The sequence below is a fragment of the Phascolarctos cinereus genome, unplaced genomic scaffold, assembly GCF_003287225.1.
Source record: "Phascolarctos cinereus isolate Bilbo 61053 unplaced genomic scaffold, phaCin_HiC Scaffold_2;HRSCAF=192, whole genome shotgun sequence".
NCBI lineage: Eukaryota > Metazoa > Chordata > Mammalia > Diprotodontia > Phascolarctidae > Phascolarctos > Phascolarctos cinereus.
The window spans coordinates 385,211,987-385,228,472 of record NW_027555625.1 but is presented as its reverse complement, the minus strand read 5'-3'; the positions used below and the strand labels follow the sequence as shown (position 1 = coordinate 385,228,472).

The window sequence follows — 16,486 nt, the reverse complement described above, 5'->3', positions numbered from 1 at the left end:
ATGTTGTAGTTGCTTAGCATGAGGGTAGGAGCTGAGTGGAGAGAGACTGTAAGACAGACACTAAATTAATTGAGAAAGGTATAATAATTTCCTGGAGGGAGGTAGATAATAGCCACCAGGCTCTGGACTGGGTGAAAGCCAAAGGAGTTGTTGAGTGATGGTAGTAAAGAGAGAGTCTGAAAGTGGCAACAGGAAGAAAGAAATATCCCAACTCCCTCAACAGGATCAATGAGGGCAGGGAAAGGAGGAAAAAAGAATAAAAGGAGGTACATTCAGTACTGGAAAGGATGGCCATCAAAGTGTGGCATCAAAGAAGGTGCTACATTCTATGAGCAAAGCCAAATTGCAGTAGCTCAAAAGAAATGTGAGATGCTCAAATTTAGAGATATCTCCTTTTCAAATGTTTGTATGGAGTATTTGTGCCCAACATCTGGTAGAACCTTCTGAACTTGCATTGGTCTGATCAGCCATATCTAGTCATACTGTACTTTGACCCCGATATTGTGATGTCATTTTGATCTCCTTTGAACATGAAAGACAGCAAACAAACCAGGGGACCCAGGTCTCAGGGAGGGCTAAAAGATGAAGCATTTCTAAATAAATCCCTCCTGATTCCATTCAAATATATTACCTCTCATCCTGTTTGTCAAAATATTCACTCACTCATATGATGTCTTCATGTCCTTTGAAGGCAGTTTACTAAAACCATTCCATCTTTCCTTTATCTTGCTTAATAAAATTCACTTCCCTTTTTTTTCCCCTCAGTCCCTAGAAAAGATCATGTCATTTTAAGTGCCCATTGACATCCTGCTTAAAGATTAAGGCCAAAACTCTGAGTCAGATTACCATGGTGAAGAATTTTGAGCCACGTATTTATTAAAGCTGGAGTAGGTGGCATCTGAAAGGGCTAGCCAGGGTGGTTATTGAATGCCTAGAACCATTTAGAGATTGTTTCATTGATCTCCCATCACAGATCAGCCTCCCACGCTCACCAGACTCATCACCCACGTCTTATAGGAGGCTTTGCTAACTCCCCCAACTGCATGTGCCTCTCTGAAATCCAAATTATCTTGAATTTACTTTGTATAGATTTTAATTTGTTACTTATAAGTGTACATATTATTGCTCCTGATAGAATATTAGCTCCTTGAAAATGGGAACATTTTTAGCCCCCCAGGAGAAACCAAGTTGTTTGGCAAATAATAGATATTTCATAACTGCTTTTTGGTTGATTGATTTAAAAAAAAACTAGCTATTTTAAATGTCCCTTGAGATCTATCTTCTTATACAAGTTTCCATGACAAGAGGGAAGAGATGCATCATAATATAATCATAGAAAGTCAGAAGTGAAAGGAAATGTATAATGTAGAATGTTGGTGATTAAAAAAAAAACTTGAGAACATAAATTTTATATTCTAAATGTCGGGGTGTAAGGGAACTAAGAACATAACAATGCCAGACCTGGAAGTGCCCCTAGAACATAAAAGATAAAGTGCTGGAGTTAGAATATGTCTTAGAACTCAATGTCAGACAAAGGACATCCTAACTCAATCCCTTCATTTTACACACAAAGACCCTGAAGTCTAACAAAAGGAAATGCTTTGACCAAGATTGCATAGCTTGTTAAGGGAAGAACTGGAATAATTATTGAATTTCTAATTGAATTATGTTAACTTTTGTTCTTTTTTTAATAAATTCAATATGTACCTATGACACCAAAATATATGTTGAACGTCAGTGGCAAATTTGAATAAGTAAACTCATTGCAAAAGTTCCTTCACAGCTCTAAAATTATACACTAGGTTGTAGAGTCTAAGTCCTTTTCAGATCTGACATTCCGTGTCTCGTGTTCTCTTCTTCCTATAACATTTATGTTCTATGTCCCAAATCAGTTATGACATTCTGTTTTCCACATTTTACACTCCAAATATTTTATGTTTTATGTTCTAGGGCCCCTTCTAGCTCCAACATCCCATAGTTCTATTATTTAAAAAGAAATCTTTTCAGAGATAATGATCTCAGAGGGATAAAACTTTTTTTTCAGATAGATTCCTTGAGTTTTTCAAAGTCCCAATGGAAAGAAAAAGAATATCACACACAGTAATATCCAGCCAGTTATGTAAAATGAGCAGCAAACCCATAGAGGGAACAAACTATTGGTTCCTTTTCCCCTCTGCTCTTCTCTTGAGCATAAACGGAAACTAAGTAGAGACCGTCAAAATCTGGAGCCCAGTTCTTGAAGCGGTATAAAAAAAAAAAACTTACCTTTCCCACAATACAAGAAATCATGGTGCCAGGGATATTTCAATGGCCTCAGGACAGTGTGAGTAAATCATCAGGCCCTGCAATGAAGAAAGGAATCACTTAATTAAAGACCCAATTATACTGACCCTGGTTAAAGAAACCTTTTAGTTCTTATCTGTGCCAAGGCACCATTTGAGACAAGAGGAAGCAAAAAACAGCTCATTATTCCTTGGGGAGTGTAGAGGCAAAGAAAGAAATTTTCTAGCCTACAAAAGCCCTTTGAGATGGAACAGCATGAAAGACAATTCTGCATTTTCACTAATTAACCTTTTGTGGTTAACCTTTTGTGGTAGGTTTTCATTTTATCATTTTACCATCCACATATATTGGGCCTATGGTGGGGGGTGGGGGGAGTAGAGAATACAAGCATCCTTATTACTATGTTACATATAGAGGGTGGAAGTGATAAGTTTAAAAATTAATATTATTTAATAAAATTATTGTTATTGCATGAGAGGCTTCTTTGTTATATGAAGGGCCCAAGTACAATTTAGAGACCTCTCTCTTCTTTAGCTCTTTCTCCCTCCCCAGGTGAAATTTAGGAACATTAGTATATGTCACAACCCATGAGCTGTCATCATCATCTCCTTGAAAGCACTGAGGTTCACAAGAGTAAAAAACATATATCTTTTTTCATTTAAAAATTAAAGAATTCACATCCAAATCCAGAGACAATCAAGATATCTTTCCTTCTTATTAGGTAATATTCTTCCCAGAGATTCACACAGTCTCTATTACTTTAAATACTGTCCTGGTTGGGGCTTTAGAAAAAGAAAGAAGCCCAAGTTTGCTATTCACTATCCTGTGGTTCCTCTTAGCTTACATGAGGTAGTGGTCACTACTTGTAGGTCCCACTTATTATCCTCCAGTGCTCCATTCCCAATACACTATATAGGTATCCAGGAGCTCGGCTCCTGGGACCATTGTTCCAACATCTATAGCTCAAACCCTCTGGTGATGTCTACAATTTTACTGCTTTCTAGTGGATGACAATTATAAACTTCCCCAGAGGCACATTCCTCCCCAGACCAAGAAGAACAGGTTAGAAATGTCTTAAGTCACTCCCTTCTATTTACAGATAAGGACTCTGAGGTCTAGCAAAAGGAAATGCTTTCATCAAGATCACATAACTCATTAAGGGAAGAACTGGAAAAATTCTTAAATTTCTCATTGAATTATATTAACTTTAAATTTGTTTTGGAAAAATCTCAATGTGTCTCTATGATGCCAAAATACATGATGCTTTTCAGCAGCAAATTTGAATAAGTGAGCCCTTGAATCATATGGAATGAACGCTCTGGAGTCCTTATATCATCCTACTTTCTTTCAGCTTGAAAGCACACCTTCATACCAACCTTAGGATCAGAGAGCCTGAAATTCTTTGAAAATCTATTGTGCACTGGCATCTTACAGCACCTGTCCTTCCATGCCAACAAATTCTAAGTGCTATAGTCAAATTTTCTTCTTATGCTATTCAAATCAGTCACTATCCTGAACCTCATACATGGTTACAATGAATAAATAATGTTCCTATTCACTCATCTCATACCTACATATCATGTCTTGTACTTACATCAGAATCTTAAAATTTAAATAATTCAACATTTTAAAAGTATGAGTATCTTGCTTTTCCCCCAAGGCTTCCCCACCAAAGTGATATTTCTAAAGCATAGGTCTAACCACAGGTCTCCCTTACTCAATATGTCTCTTTAAGACCAGACAAAGACTCCTTTTCTTTCTTTTTTTTGTTGCAAGGCCATTTTTAAAAATAGTTATTTTTCCCAATTACATATCAAGACAACTTGTAGCATTCATTTTTACAAGATTTTAAGTTCCAAATTTTTCTCCCTCCCTCCCTCCTTCCCTGTGCCTCCCTTCTTCCCAAAATGGTAGGCAGCTTGATATAGGTTACACATATGCTATCATGTAAACCATATTTCCATATTAGTCACAGTTGTTAAAGAAGAAACAGATCAAAAGAAAAAAAAATAAAGCACGTGAAAAAAGTATGCTTTAATTTGCATTCAGAGCTCATGAGTTCTTTATCTGGATCTGGATAGCATTTTCCTTCATGAATCCTTTATACTTATCTTGAATCATTGTGTTGCTGAGAAGAGCTGAGTCATTCATAGTTGATTATCACATGATGTCACTGATATTGTTTACAATATATTCCTGGTTCTGCTTATTTCGCTTTTCATCAGTATGTATAAGTCTTTCCAGGTTTTTCTGAATTCTTCCTGCTTATCATTTCTTATAGCATGATAGTGTTCCATTACATTCATATACCACAGATTATTCAGCCATTCTCTAATTGACGAGCATCCCTTCAATTTCTAATACTTTGCCACCATGAAAAGGGCTGCTATAAATATTTTTGCACATGTAGGTCCTTTTCCCTTTTCATGAACTTTTTGGATACAGACCTAGTAGTGGTATTGCTGGATCAAAGAGTATGCACAGTTTGATTGCCCTTTAGGCATAGATCTAAATTGCTCCCCAGAATGGTTGGAATAGTTTACAACTCTACCAATGCATTAATGTTCCAATTTTCCCACATCTTCTCCAACATTTATCATTTTCCGTTTTTGTCATATTAGCCAATCTGATAGGTGTGAGGTGGTACCTCAGAGTTGTTTTAATTTGCATTTCTCTCATCGAGATTTCTTCATCTGAAAACTACTTGTTCATATCCTTTGACTAGGTATAAATTGGGGAATGGCTTCTAGTCTTATAAATTTGACTCAGTTCTTCATATATTTGAGAAATGAGGTCTTTATCAGAGACACCTGCTGTAAAGATTGTTTCCCAGCTTTCTGCTTTCCTTCTACTCTTGGTTGCATTAGTTTTGTTTGTACAAAAGCTTTTTTATTTTAATATAATGAAAATTATCTATTTTACATTTTGTAATGTTCTCTATCTCTTTTTTGGTTATGAATTCTTCCTTTGCCTATAGAATCTGAAAGGTAGACTACTCCTTGCTCTTCTATTTTGCTTATGGTACCACCCTTTATGTCTAAGTCATGCACCCATTTTTTTGCTTTTCAGTGAGGCAATTGGGGTTCAGTGACTTGCCCAGGGTGACACAGCTAATAAGTGTCAAATGTCTGAGGTCAGATTTGAGCTCAGGTCCTCCTGACTCCAAGGCGAGAGCTCTATCCATTGTGCCACCTAACTGTCCCCATCACGCACCCATTTTGACCTTATCTTGATATACAGTGTGAGATGCTGGTGTATACCTAGTTTGTGTCCTATCATTTTCTAGTTTTCCCAGTAGTTTTTGTCAAAGAGTGAGTTCTCATTCCAAAGGCAGGGGTTTGGGGGTTTATCAAAACTAGGTTACTATGGTCATTGACTACTATGTCTTGTGTCTCTAATCTATTCCACTGATCCACCACTCTATTTCTTAGCCAATATCAGATAATTTTGATGATTACTGCTTTATAATATAGTTTGAGATCTAGTATTCTTAGGCCACTTTCCTTTGTATTTTTTTTTCATTAGTTCCCTTGATATTCTGGACCTGTTGTTCTTCCAGATAAATTTTGTTGTTGTTGTTTTTTAATAGCTCTATAAAATAATTTTTGGTAGTTTGATTGGTATGGCACTGTACTGAGTAAATTAATTTAGGCAGAATTGTCATTTTTATTGTATTTGCTCAGCCTACCCATAAGCAATTGCTATTTTTCCAATTATTTAGATCTGATTTTATTTGTGTAAAAAGGGTTTTGTAATTTTGTTCATATAGTTCCTAGGCTTGTCTTGGCAGGTAGACTCCTAAGTATTTTATATTGTTTGCAATTATTTTAAGTGAAATTTTCTTTTTACCTTTTGCTGCTGGGCTACATTAGTAGTATAAAGAAGTGCTGATGACTTATGTGAATTTATCTTATATCCTGCAACTTTGTTAATTATTTCAAGCATTTTTTAGTTGATTCTTTAGGATCCTCTAAGTATACCATCATATCATCTGCAAAGAGTGATGGGTTTCTTTCCTCATTGCCTTCTAATTTCTTCAATTTCTTTCTCTTTTCTTATTGCTAAAGCTAACATTTCTAGTACTATATTAAATAGTAGTGGTGATAATGGGCATCTTTGCTTCACCCCTGATCTTATTGGGAAGGATTCTAGCTCATCCTCATTACAGAAAATGTTTATTGATGGTTTTACATAGATGGTACTTATCATTTTAAGGAATGTTCCCATTATACCTATGCTCTCTAGTGTTTTTAATAGGAATGGGTGCTGTATTTCATCAAAAGCCTTTTCAACATCTATTGAGTTAATCACATGATTTCTGTTGGTTTTATTATAGATATGGTCAGTTATGTTGATAGTTTTCCTAACATTGAACCAACCCTAAATTTCTAGAATAAATCCCACCTGATCATAGTGCATAATCGCTGTGATATATCGCTGTAATCACCTTGCTAGTATTTTATTCAAAATTTTTGCCTCAATATTCATTAGGGAAATGGGTCTATAATTTTCTTTCTGTTTTAGCTCTTCCTAGTTTAGGTACCTGCACCATATTTGTGTCATAAAAGACGTTTGGTAACACTCCTTTGCCTGTTTGATCTTTTTCTAGCTTTTTAAGTTGCATGTTCAATTCATCAATCTGTTCTTTTACTACTTTGTTGATGTATGAATTTAGAGAAATAAATTTTCCCCTAAGTACTCCTTTGGCTGCATCCCATAAATTTTGGTTGTCTCATTGTTGTCATTCTCTTTAATGAAATTATTGATTGTTTCTATGATTTGTTCTTTGACCCACTTATTCTTTACGATTAGATTATTTAACTTCAATTAATTTTAATCTATCTTTTCACTGCCCTTTGTTTAATGTAATTTTATTGCACTATTATCTGAAAAGAATACATTTAATATTTCTGACTTTCTACATGTGATTTTGAGGGTTTTATGCCTTAATACATGGTCAATTTTTGTGTAGGTGCCATGTGATGCTGAGGAAAAAAAATATATTCCTTTCTGTTCCCATTCATTTTTTTCCAAAAGTCTATCATATCTAACTTTTATAATACTATATTTACCTCCTTAGCTTCTTTCTTGTTTTTTATTGGATTTATCAGGTTTTGAGAAGAGTACAGTTCAGGTCTCCCATTAGTATATTTTTGCTGTCTATTTCTTCCTATAACTCACTTAACTTCTCCTTTAAGAATGTGGATGCTGTACCACTTGATGTATATGTGTTTAGTATTGATATTGCTTCATTGTCTATGGTACCCTTTTAGCAAGATGTAGTTTCCTTCCTTACCTCTTCTAATTAGGTCTGGTTTTGCTTTTCCTTTGGCTGAGATCAGGATTACTACTCCTGCTTTTTTTTTTACTTCATTGAAGCATAAAAGTTTCTGCTCTAGCCCCTTCCCTTTATTCTGTGTGTGTCTCACTGCTTCAAATGTATTTCTTGTAAACAGCATATTGTAAGATTCTGGTTTTTGATCCACTCTGCTGTTTCCATTTCATGGGACAGTTCATCCCATTCACATTCACAATTATAATTACTAACTGTGCATTTCTCACCATTCCATTTTTTGTCTTGTTTGTTCTTCTTTTGCCCTTTCCTTCCTCACCAGTGCTTTGCTTCTGCCTACCACATTCCCCAATCTGCCCTCCCTTCTGTCAGTACTCCCCCACTTTACTCAATCTCTTCCATTCCTACTTCTCTGTTGGGTAAGATATATTTCTATATTCAACTGATTGTGTATATTATTCCCTCTCTGAGCCAATACTGATGAGAGTAAAGTTCCAGCGATGCCCATTACCTATCCTCCCATCTTCTCCTCCATTGTAATAGATTTTTCATGGCTCTTCAGGAGAAATAATTTACCCCATTCTACCTCTCCCTTCCTTCAGCCCCCAATATACTCCTCTCTCTCATCCCCTAATTATTTTTTATGTCATTCCCTAAAATTCACCTTATACCCATACCCCCTGTTTGTGTATATTCTTCTAGCTGTACTATTAGTGAAACAATCTCTGAGAATTACAAGTATCATCTTCCCATGTCGGGATGCAAACAGTTCAACTCCATTGATTTCCTTATGTTTTCTTTTACCTTTTTATCTTTTTAGGCTTCCCTTGGGTCTTGATATTGGAGGTCAAATTTTTGGTTTAATTCTGGTCTTCTCCTTACAAAAGCTTGAAATCTTTCTATTTCATTGAAAAACCATTTTTCTCTTGATGTATTATGTTTAATTTGGCTAAGTAAGTGATTCTTGGTTGTAGTCCTTTGCCTTCCAGAATATCACGTTCCATGACCTCCAATCTTTAAATGCTGCAGGTCCTACGTCCTGAGTAATTCTGATCGTGGCTCCTCAACAAATGAATTGTTTCTTTCTGGCTACTTGCAGTATTTTTTCTTGATTTGATAGTTCTGAATTTTGGCTACGACATTCCTTGGACTTTTTATTTTGGGATCTCTTTCCTGAGATTAGTGGATTCTTTCAATTCCTATTTTGCCCTCTGGTTCCAGGATATCATGTCAATTTTCCTTTATAATTTCCTGAAAGATGCTCTCCAGGTCTTCCTTTTGATTATGGCTTTCAGGTAGTCCGATGATTCTGACATTATCTCTCATGTCTATTTTCCAGGTCAGTTGTTTTTCCCACGAGGTTTTTTACATTTTCTTCCATTTTTGCATTCTTTTGAATTTGTTTCATTGATTTTTGATGTCTCATAGAGTGATTAGCTTCTACTTGCCCAATTCAAACTTTTAAGTAGTTGTTTTCCTCAATTAGCTTTTTAACAAATTCTTTTCTATTTGGCCAATTGTACTTTTTAAGGAGTTGTTTTCTTCAGTTGATTTTTGTATCTCCTTTTTCCATTTGGCCAAGTCTACTTTTTGCATCATTCTCGTTTCTTTTCCCAATCTTTCTTCTACCTCTCTTATATGACTTTTAAGCTCCTTTTTGAGCTCTTCTATGAATTCTTTCTGGACTTCAGACCACTTTGGAATTTTACCCATAGGTATTTTTACAATATTGTCCTATTCTGAGTTTGTCTTGATCTTCCCTGTCACCGTAATGACTTCCTATGGTCAGATTCTTTTTGGTTTTGTTGTTGGCTCATCTTTTTGGCTTTTTTCCTTTCTTTTAAATTTGAGCTCTGCTTCCAGGGCGGAAGGGGCATTGTCTCGGGCTTCTTGTGCCAGGGGCTGCAGGCCCTGGCTGTTTACCTGGTGCCGCACTGATCTTGCCCTGAGGCCCACAGGGGACTCTTGTGTCTGGTGGTGTGCTGAGGGAGTGCAGTGGGGGTGGCTGGCGCTACTGGAGCCATACAGTTCTGGCTGCTGACCCGGTACTAAGCCAGGGTCCTACTGCCGGTGACTGGTATGTGCTGAGGTCAGTGGGGTGTTTCTGCATTTCCCCAGGGATACACTACAACACTTGGTGGTCTGGCTACTGTCAGCTGCCTGTTTGCCCAAGGCTGCTCTGAATCATGTGGTGCTTCCCCACCACCACCACCCTGCCTGTTTGCTTAGACACCCATAGAGTTGGTGACTACCTGTTTCTGTGGTGCTACACTGAAGTCTGGTCCCTGGAGATTGCCTGTTGGCCCAGAGCTACAGTGAAACAAGTGATAGTTCTCAGAGCTGGCGTCTGCTCATTTCCATGATGATTCTGTGAGGTGTACTGGGGCTCAGGACCTCCTGCTGGTTTACTGGTGTTGGGCTCGTTGCTGGCTTGCTAGGATGCTTCCTGTCCTGGACTGTGCTCCCTTTTTACCTGAGTGAGACAGGCCTTTCCTGCCAATCTTCCAAGTTTCTCAGGTTCAAAGATTGTCTTTTTGCTGGTTCTGCTGTTCCCAGATTTGTTTTGGAGTGCTATTTCATGGTTCTTTGGAGGTGAATGTGGGAGAGTTATGGCTTTACCGCTTGATCCACCATCTTGACTCCCAGAAGTTGAATCAAAGACTCCTTTTCTTGATTTATAAAGATCTTCACAACCTGGCTCCAATCGTACTACACCAGTCTTATACATTCCCCCATTTACTTTTTAGTCCAGCCAAATTGGCCTTCTCACTGTTCAAATGCCATTCTATCTCCCATCTCCATGCAATTACACAAAAAATCCCCCATGCTGGAATGCTTTCCTCCCCTCACCTCAGTCTCTTGGCATCTTTGCTTTCTTGAATGCCAAGTTTAAACACCAACTGCTACATGCAGTCTGTTTTGATCCATCCAGCTGCTGTTGCCTCCCCTGAAAATAACCCTGGATGTCCACACATATACGTACACACAGGTGTTTTTATATATACTCATGTGTATGTATTCATATATGTGCATTTATATGCTTGTTATATACATTGTAGACATATTGTCTCCCTATGGCAAAGACTTTCTACCTTTTTCAGTGCCTACATACCTTGGCTTTCAATGCCTCCTATTCAATTGTAGGTAAATGAATTCTAGAGTTTACCTTGCTGAAGAAATAAAATAAATATTAGATAATTTTTCATTAATAAAATGATGTAACATAAGGACATAACATTTTAGTATCATAAAATTACCAAATGCTTATCAGAACACAGTCAAATAAATTAGTGAGACCCTTGATTCTATTTCTTGCCAACCAACAGTTTTATTACCCATATAGCTTTTGAAAGAGATTCTTCAGCCTGTAGGTCGCTTCTTCCTTTGGATTTGATTGAGACCAGAATGAGGAATACTGACTCAGAGATAAATTTTTATAAATGGAATTCAGGCCTAGTGAGTATATCTAAGTAAGAATTAGTTATGCTTCTCTAAAGGCTATACCAAAAATTTTGTAATTTCATTGTTTAGAAATCAATTAAAAGTCTCCAGATATTGTAGAAATCAATCTGTTGATCTTTCAGTAGGTCTTTGTCACTGGGGTTTTTTTTTCTGGTTTAATATAAAAAAAAAATTCCGATCCAAACCTCATTCATTTAGTTTAGTTCAGTAGATATTATTCCTTCAATTGTCTCTAAAAATTGTCATCCCTTTTTCACCCGGCCCCTGCTTCCTCATCTGCCTCTCACCAATATACATTACTATTTTTGGAATATTTCAATAGGACAATATAATTACATATCAAATGTTCCATGTACCCCCTTGACAAGCTTCTCATTCTCCTGAGGGATATTCATACACCAGATTGGGAAGTCTTGTCCTATAGAAGGTAAGCTCCTTGAAGGTAGGAACTTGTTCAGTTATCTTTGTTGTCATCAGTGCCTACTACACAATTGAGGCTTAACAAATACTTGTTGGTTGATTTAATTAATTGATTATCCTCTGGTAGAGTTTGGCAAAATTACTCAAATATAGCTATAGCTACTTCCCTCTTTTGTTCCAGTGAAGGTGTTACAGCACCTCTTTAACAGCAGCTATGTGGTATAGTGGATAGAGTGCTGGATCTGGACTAAGGAAGACCTGAGCTCAAATCTGGCTTCAGACACTACATAGGTGATGCTGAACAAGTTTCATAACTTCCACCTGCCTCTGTTTCCTCATCTGTAAAATCATGATAATAACAACATCTACTTCTCAAGATTATTGTGATGATCAAATGAGATTATGTGTGTAAAGGTCTTTGTAAACCTTAACACATTATATAAATGCTACTGGGTACAGAGCCAAGATGGTGGAGTAAAAGCAGTGACTTGCTTGAGCTGTCCTGCAAACCCCTCCAAATACCTGTAAAAAATTACTCTAAACAAATTCTAGAGCAGCAGAACCCACAAAAAGACAGAGTGAAACAAATTTCCAGCCCAAGACAACCTGGATGGTAGACAGGAAAGGTCTGCCCAGGGTGGGAGAGGAGCACAGTTCAGCGTGGGCCAGGCAGACAAAGACAGGGCCACAGCAAAGCCAGAGCAGGCCTCATGAGACTGAATCATGGGCAGCTGTGATGGTTTCCAGACTTCTCAACCCACAAATGCCAAAGACAACTTACAAGGTCAGTAAGAAAGGTCCATTGGACCTGAGTGAGAAAGAGGCTCAGTCCAGCCCTAGCCTTTGGGCAGCCCTACCGTGGTGGCCACAGTAGCAGCCACTGCTTCTGGAGCACTTTGTACACAGATGATTGGGAGATTAAGCAACTGATCAGAGTGAAATTGCAAGGATCTCTTTGTTGGCACTAAGGCAGATTTTTGCTGGTGCTTGGATCTGGGTCACAGTCCTGAGTAACAGTCTTGGGGTAAGGAAAAGCGCTGTCAAGGTGGAGCTTGTGGCAGCAGTAGATAGGGAATCCTCCTCACAGTTCCAAGGCAGAAAAGAGTACTCGTGATCACTCATAGATCAGAGCACAGGCCAGGAAAGGAGTGAACACCTCTCCTTTGATTATACCACCTTAGAAGAACTGAAAATTTACAGGTCCCTATGAGTATCTCTGAAAACAGCTGCACAAGACCCCTGAAGCCCTCCACAATGGAAACACAGTCCTACCTTAGCAAAGAGTTTAAAATTCAAGTAATTTTCTGGGAACATGAACAAACAGTGGGGGAAACCTCAGACTATGGAATCTTATTTTGGTGACAAAGAAGAACAAAACATGCAACCAAAAGAAGACAGCAAAGTCAAAGTTCCTACATCCAAAGCCTTCGAGAAAAGTATAAATTGGTCTCAGGCCGTGGAAGAGCTCAAAAAGGATTTTGAAAAGCAAATAAGAGACACAGAGAAAAAACTGGGAAGAGAAATGAGAACGATGCAAGAAAATCATGAAAAATGAATCGACAGGTTGGTAAAGGAGACCCAAAAAAAACCTGAAGAAAATAACACCTTAAAAAAATAGCTTAACCCAAATGGCAAAAGAGGTCCAAAAAGTCGATGAAGAGAAGAATGCCTTAAAAAGCAGAATTCGCCAAATGGAAAAGGAGGGTCAAAAGCTTACTGAAGAAAATAATTCCTTAAAAATTAGAATGGAGCAAATGGAAGCTAATGATTCTATAAGAAATCAAGAAATTATAAAACAAAACCAAAAGAATGAAAAAAGAGAAGACAACATGAAATATCTCATTGGAAAAACAACTGACCTGGGAAATAGATTCAGAAGAAATAATTTAAAAAGTATTGGACTACCTGAAAGCTATGATCAAAAAAAAAAATCCTAGACATCATCTTTCAAGAAATTATCAGGGAAAACTGCCCTGATATTCTAGAACCAGAGGGTAAAATAGAAATTGAAAGAATGCACTGATTATCTCCTGAAAGAGATCCCAAAATGAAAAGTTCTAGGAATATTACAGCCAAATTCCAAAGGTCCCAGGTCAAGGAGAAAATATTGCAATCAGCCAGAAAGAAACAATTCAAATATTGTGGAAATACGATCAGGATAACACAAAATTTTGCACCTCGTACCTTAAAGGATCAGAAGGCTTGGAATATGACATTTCAGAGGTCAAAGGAGCTAGGATTAAAACCAAGGATCAGCTACCCAGAAAAACTGAGTATAATCCTTCAGGGGGGAAAACGGACATTCAATGAAATAGATGACTTTCAAGCATTCTTGATGAAAAGACCGGAGCTAAATAGAAAATTTGACTTTCAAATACAAGACTCAAGAGTAGCATGAAAAGGTAAACAGGAAAGAAAAATCATAAAGGACTTATTAAAGTTGAACTGTTTAGATTCCTACATGGAAAGATGATATTGACTTTTTTCAGTATTAGGGCAGTTGGAGGGAACATATATGTAGACAGAGGGCACAGGGTGAGTTGAATATGAAAGAATGATATCTAAAAAATAAAATAAATGTTATTTATACTGTATTGTATGTGCTATTATATATGTTATATTATATAAATTCTATATTATTACTATAGCAGAAGAGCTTTATCATTCTTATTACATTTCCATTTATTAATCATTATTATATAATAGTCATGAAAGACAGGGTTGTATAGTGGTTAGAGAGTCAGTCTAAGTCAGGAAAGTCTGGTTTCAAGTTCCCCATCTGAAACATACTGGGCATATCACCCTAGGCAAGTCATTTAACCTCTCAATATCCCAGGAAAATTTCTAAGTCTGTAAATTAAAGATCACAGAGTGGAATAAGAGGGAGTTTCATTATCTTGAATTTCCTATATGAAATGAATTTACGAGTCCACACTCCACCACATTCCTCCCCCTCTTAAAAAAAAAAAATATTCATTGTGTGTAGGTTGTCAGAGCTGGAAGGAACTGAGGACATTGAATATTAAAATTTTCAGGTTCCATGCAACAAAGGTTACCAGACCTGGAAGGAACCTGAGAAATCACCTGGTTCAAACTTCTCATTTTACTTAAGAAGGAAAATTAATCATACCAGATAGCAGAGGAAAGGGCAAGTAGGAGACACAGTGGAAAGAGTGCTAAGCCTAAAGTCAGGAGGACTCACATTCATGAGCTCAAATCTGACTTCAGATATTTACTAGATGTGTGACCCTGGACAAGTCACTTAACCCTGTTTGCCTCAGAAAACGGCAAATCACTCCAGCATTTTTTGTCAAGAAAACCCCAAATGGGGTCATAAAGAGTGAGACATGACTGAAATGACTAAACAACAACAGTGGAGGGGCAATGCCTGACTTCTACCAGAGCCTCCTTATTTCAACACAAGGATCTTTCCAGGATACTACAAAACTCCTTTTTAAAGTGAAATATGACTCCTTTTGGACTATGCTATTGTTTCTCTCTGAAATGAGCAGCTTGACCAGTCTCAAGGGACACAGGATCACCATCTGTCAGAGCCCACAGAAATGGTAGCTTTCCTGTCTGTTATTACCTTTTAGTCACCCTGAGCCCAAATACACATGCTGTGCCTCCATAAAGAATGTTTCCTGAGTGCCCCCTTCCATTTCGGAGAAACCCAGACTAGTCTACAGGTAATTGGATTAATTTTTAGGTGATCATAGAAAGGAAGGGGGTGGGGAGGCAGAGTCAGGAAGGATGGTTGCTAGGAAACCGACCTGCATTTCAATTCAGAAAACTACTCTAAAGAAATAATTTCAATTCCTTCAATTACATGAGGGGAAAGAGCAGCTCCACAGCCATTAGCAAATTTGGCTCAGGGTATTTACTCAATGGCTATCATTGCTCAAAGTGTATACTATGGATGGCCCTGAAGAACCAATCCCCATTCTTGGAGATCTAGCCCAAAGGACACACTTTCCTCATCATTACCTTCATTGGGATGCTGGGATTTTGCACCCTCTGGACCTCCATTTCATATTCCTCTGTCATCTTGTCCCTAGGCTGAAGGTGAATCTAGAGTTATTGTTATAAAGTTTTATCTCCATGTGGCTTCTTGCCAGCAATAGGCCCCAGATATAATTCTCAGCCCCAAAATGGCTCAAGAAGTCTCCATTTGTTGCTATCATGAGTCAGAATCAGAGAATTGCAGGATTTCCTAGTGAAAAGAGACCCCAAAGCAAACTAATATTACATGACAAGTGCTTACATGACAACAGTGCTTACATGATAAGATATCTCTTCATATCTTGAAGATACCAAAAATGGCCATCTGAACTTTGAGAACCATCGGCAATGGGGAAATCACAACCTTCTAAGATAGACCATTCCATTTTCAGACAACTCTAATTGTTGGAAGTATTTTTCCTTACAATGAAACTAAATATGCCTCACCAAAAACTCCACCCACCACTGCTATTTCTGTCTTCTGAAGCCAAGAATTCAATTCAACTTAATAAACACTTATATAGCAAATTCTTCTTCCACATGACAGCTTTTCAGATAGAAGAAATCATGTCCTTCTAAATCTTCTAAGTTCCAGGTTAACTATCCCTAATTCTTTCCACCATTCTTCATGGCTCTCCAATTATCCTAGTTACTCTCCTTTATGCCCATCCCAGCATGTGAATATTCTTCCTTAAATGTGATATCTACAACCAAAAAAAATGTAGATGAGATATGACTGAGATATGACAAGACAAACTATTACCCATAAAAGTTCTACTCCGATAACTCATCATGGATATAGGGTGGACCCTGGCTTTTAAAGGCCTAACTATACCTGTGCAAACTCGGATGGGTCCTACCATGATAAGCCGTCTCTGTTGTCTGAAGATACCAGTTAGTCTCTAACAAAAATAAGCATTTTTAAGTGTCTACTATGTGTCAAGCACAGTGCCAAGTGCTGGGAATATGAGGAGAGATAAAAGACAGTCTTTACCCTCAAGGAACTCACATCCTAATGGACGAGAA

The 16,486-nt window shown here is 37.5% G+C and overlaps 1 long non-coding RNA gene across 2 annotated transcripts in view; it reads right to left on the bottom strand.

The window, feature by feature from the left end:
* LOC110192885 (uncharacterized) overlaps positions 1-16,486 on the bottom strand; it is a 65,416-nt gene that overhangs the window by 14,324 nt on the left and 34,606 nt on the right. Inside the window, exon 2 of one of the 2 annotated variants that reach the window (XR_002320297.2) lies at positions 2,266-2,342. This is a non-coding gene — a long non-coding RNA (uncharacterized LOC110192885). Of the gene's footprint in view, positions 1-2,265; positions 2,429-16,486 lie in introns of those variants that run through there. The other variant, XR_013484875.1, reaches the window with a different exon arrangement.